This window comes from Cygnus atratus, chromosome Z (assembly GCF_013377495.2).
Source record: "Cygnus atratus isolate AKBS03 ecotype Queensland, Australia chromosome Z, CAtr_DNAZoo_HiC_assembly, whole genome shotgun sequence".
In the NCBI taxonomy this organism is placed as follows: domain Eukaryota; kingdom Metazoa; phylum Chordata; class Aves; order Anseriformes; family Anatidae; genus Cygnus; species Cygnus atratus.
Genome location: NC_066396.1, coordinates 65,982,024 through 65,986,183, shown reverse-complemented (window position 1 = coordinate 65,986,183; position 4,160 = coordinate 65,982,024). Strand labels below are relative to the sequence as shown.

Genomic DNA, 4,160 nt, shown 5'->3' with positions numbered 1-4,160 from the left:
TGAAAATTATCTCATTGCAAACGCGTTTATTTGTGTTTTATTGGCTCTTGGGCATTTTAAAATGTTTACTGTAGTCAGAATTTCTTAGTAAGACTTGAAGTTTTCTTTAGTTTTCATCTTTCATTCAATAGGTATCGGTCTTCTCTCTGTGTGATCTCTGCTATTTTTTAGATTGCCTTTAAAAAATGTGTCCTTGGCCAGTTTGAGTTCCCTTCTCTGTTTCAATGTTGTTTCTCTGCCACATCTTGCAGGTAGTGTTTGTGAATACTCTCACTAGTGTAAACAGCTTCTTCAAGACTGATTTATGAGTTTTAGTGGGATTATAACATACGTTCTCCCAAATGATGTATATATAACCTCAATATAATAAAGCAGAAAAAAATGTTAATGCTGCACTACCCAACAAAATATTGTCTCCTGTAATCCTAGCAGAGCTTTGAGGACCATCTAACCAAATGCGAGAGGGCAGGAAGGGGTTGAAGTTGGACAGATGTTTGATTTACAACTGCTTTTATCTATGTCAGATTTCTCTTTTAAGCTCCTGAGACCAAACAGAGCTTGCTTTATTTTGTATACTAACTTTAACAGTGCTACAAGTTTACCTGTGCTTAATTGCTTGACCAACACCAAATTCATGTAAGTATTCTCTTGTCATAGAAGAGGGTGTTTTCCATTTTATATATATTTTTTATAGCTCTAAAGGAAAATCCCAAGCTCATGATGTAAATTTAAACACAGTTAAAAGTGTATAAAAGGAACCATTTGTCTCAAGCTTTTTTTTTGAGAAGCAAGGAAGGTACTTGCCTTGCGGAGAAGACTCATTGATACATGGATTGACACTGCAGGTTAATATTGTTAAATTTTGGTCCTTTCTATTCAAACTGCATTTTTATCTGTCCTCAGATAAAAAATGGAAATGGATTCAAGAGTGAAATCAACAAATGTTTGAAGGAATTAACAGTATGCTGCTAAAAAGAACACAAAAGGAACAACTTGTTCTACTAGTACGAATTAGGTGTAAGTAGATAGTACCCCAATAATATTGGGGTATAATATTATAGATTTCTGTGCCTTTAGTATAAATAGATACTAGTGATCTGACTATCCTTTGCAGAGTTCAGATAAAATGGTGTGGAAACATGGAAGTCTGTAAAAATGATAATGTGATAATTCAAAGCATCTGTGACTGAAGATGAGTAAACAGCAGTAAAATGGCTTAGACATGGGCTGCCAAGCAGATCTGATGCCAAGCAAAAAGACAGGAGGAAACACCTCCAAAATATAACATCTTTTTTTTTTTTTTTCCAAAGGGACTCAAATGTTCTAATTACAGACAAACTTCTGCAAGTCTGACAGCACATTATAATTTAGGCAAGTAAGAAATGTCATTGAAGTAAAAAATCATGGACTGGCTAACCTAGGACTCACTTAACTCACTTTTACAAGAGGAACAGGGATGAACTGTAAGTCTAATTTACATGAATTTATCCAAAATCAGTCCTGTCTAACTAAAAACATCTTTTACAGTATTATCTATAACTTTGATAAAAGAAACACTGATACAATGTAATTAGACCTCTGAAAAACGCCTAACTCAATTCTACATAAATTCTATATTAAGAGACTAGAAAGCTATAAAATACTGAGTAAAATTAACCCTCCCCGAAAAAAAAAAAAAAAAAAAAAGATAACTCATAACATCATGGAGAAAGCATCACTGTGTAGGAATGTCTAATTTTGGATTGCAAAAATATGTGTTTGTCAGCTGCCACATAAACCACTGCTACAGCCTGTATTTTACTTTAGCCCTAACTGAAGCAATATAAGAACAGAGTCAGTATTTTAACAAGAGAGTGTCACCCCCCTTGAGTGCTTGCAGCCCAGAAGGCCAGCTGCATCCTGGGCTGCATCAAAAGAGGTGTGACCAGCAGGTGGAGGGAGGGGATTGTCCCCTTTTGCTCTGCCCTTGTGAGGGCCCCACCTGGAGTGCTGCATCCAGGTTTGGGACCCCCAGCAAAAGAATGATGTGGGGCTGTTAGAGCAAGGAGGGCTACAAAGATAGGGCTGGAGCACCTCTCCTGTGAAGAAAGGTTGAGAGAGCTGGGGATGTTCAGACTGGAGAAGAGAAGGCTCCAGGGAGACCTTATTGTGGCCTTTCAGTACTTAAAGGGGGCTTATAAAAAGATGGAGAAGGACTCTTTACTCAGGTAGAAAATGATAGGACAAGGGGGAATGGTCTTAAACTAAAAGAAGATAGTTTTAGACTAGACATAATGTGGAAATTCTTCACCGTAAGAGTAGTGAGGCACTGGAATAGGTTGCCCAGAGAAGCTGTGGATACCGCAACCCTGGAGGTGTTCAAGGCCAGACTGGATGGGGCCTTGACCAACCTGATCTAGTGGTGGCATCCCTGCCTATGGCAGGGGGGTTGGAGTCAGATGATCTTTAAGGTCCCTTCCAACTGGAACCATTCTATGATTCTATGATCCCAGGAAGCTGCAACTCCAGAAAGGACTTGGGAAGCACAGTAGGTAAAAAGATGACATCAGTTCCCTATTTAAGAGGAGATGTGCTCTTCCTGATGGGATTAACAGAGAAATCTTAATTGAGCACTTATATCACCCACTACTAGTGCTCTACGATTACATTAAATTAGGTGCCAATACTTACAGATGAAAGTTGAAAAATCAAGGAGAAAATTAAAAAGCCAACAAAAAAACAATAAAGTTGTAAAGCCATGTTTTATGAGAATCTGCAGATTTCTAGTCTACTTTATTTCTGAAACAGAAAGGTAAAAGTTGATATGTACCAAAACCCATAAAATCTCCAAGAAATATAAAAATAACATCAAGTAGATGGAAGCTGAAGCTGTTTAAATTTGGGGTACACACACAGTACAAAACTAATTAACATATCATAGAAGAAGCTCCCTGACGGGGAATTTTTAACTCAGGATCAGATCCTTTTCCCCCTACTATTTAAGTTCTAATTCAGAAAATTATTTTGGTCTACAGTGACAACTGCTTGGACTAGACGATCAAATTTCCTAAGGTCCTTCAGGCAGTAAATATACAAAATTAACCATGCTGGCAGCTTTGGGATTTTGATATGTTAATATTTAAGATCTTCCAACAGTGAAAGTATATGTTAAGAAAATAGTTACTTATTTCAAGAATTTATGATAAAACATTTTCTCAAGGATGTTACATGCAGGTCTGACAAAATATTTCTTTCCCCTTGACTTTCTTACAGACATACTTGTTAATATGTGCTTTCACAATACTAAATGTGCTTTGTTTCATTTGCAGAACTTTCTCATCTTAAAGCATAAAAAATCCCTCCACGTACTGACATTTTTTGTTTGCTTGTTTCACCTCCTATTGTTATTACCTTCTGGAAAAACAAGAATGGTCAGAGAGAGCAGGTGAGGTGATGGTTTCTATGCTGTCAAGAGATGGTGAACAAAGACAATGAAAAGAGGGGAAGATGTGTCAGCTCTGATAAGAGTGAACAGAGTTGGACAGAACTTCTGGGACTGCTTAGATGCTGCTTTGCACATCCTGCAGCTGCTCTGGATGGACATAATCTGGCATCAGCAAATCAACCAAATTTTTGTTTTACTCTCAGCACATTTTTTCTTTTAAGATTTTTTTTTTGTATATATATTTACTGTGCAAAATCTAAATTGAATCTCATCCTCAGCTCTTTGTTTCTTCTCTCTGTTGAAACTTGTTTCTGATACACTTTTATTATTGTGTGATGTTTATTGTAAAATGTTTATTGTATGATGACATGGAAAAATATTAGACATACATGTTCACACAAATATACTAATAAAAGCTATATAGATTTCCAATAAGTGATTATGGGTTTCTTCTTAGCGGTTTTTCAACATTGGCCTTAAAACATTTTTATTCCTTGGTTCAATTTTTAAAAGAGGGTCTGATCTCCTCCAGCTATAAATTAGAAAACTAACCACACTGACTTATATTGTTGTAAAACTGTTCTAATTTTAGTTTAATACCATGCACATTTGCTTTCACTAATTTAATTCATTTTGATTGTGTGTAATGAGCAATAGTGTGCAATGCTTTGCTGCTGCATTTTGTGTGAGTAACACAGGCTCTGATTCCACGCTTATTAATGTGCAAAAGTAGTCC

At 36.4% G+C, this 4,160-nt stretch overlaps 1 long non-coding RNA gene across 1 annotated transcript; it reads left to right on the top strand.

Moving 5' to 3' along the window:
- Positions 1 to 207: 207 nt before the first annotated feature.
- LOC118259305 (uncharacterized) lies at positions 208 to 3,665 on the top strand. The gene is made up of 3 exons (XR_004782012.2): positions 208 to 1,017; positions 1,311 to 1,463; positions 3,309 to 3,665. It is a non-coding gene; the product is annotated as an uncharacterized LOC118259305 (long non-coding RNA).
- Positions 3,666 to 4,160: the final 495 nt, after the last annotated feature.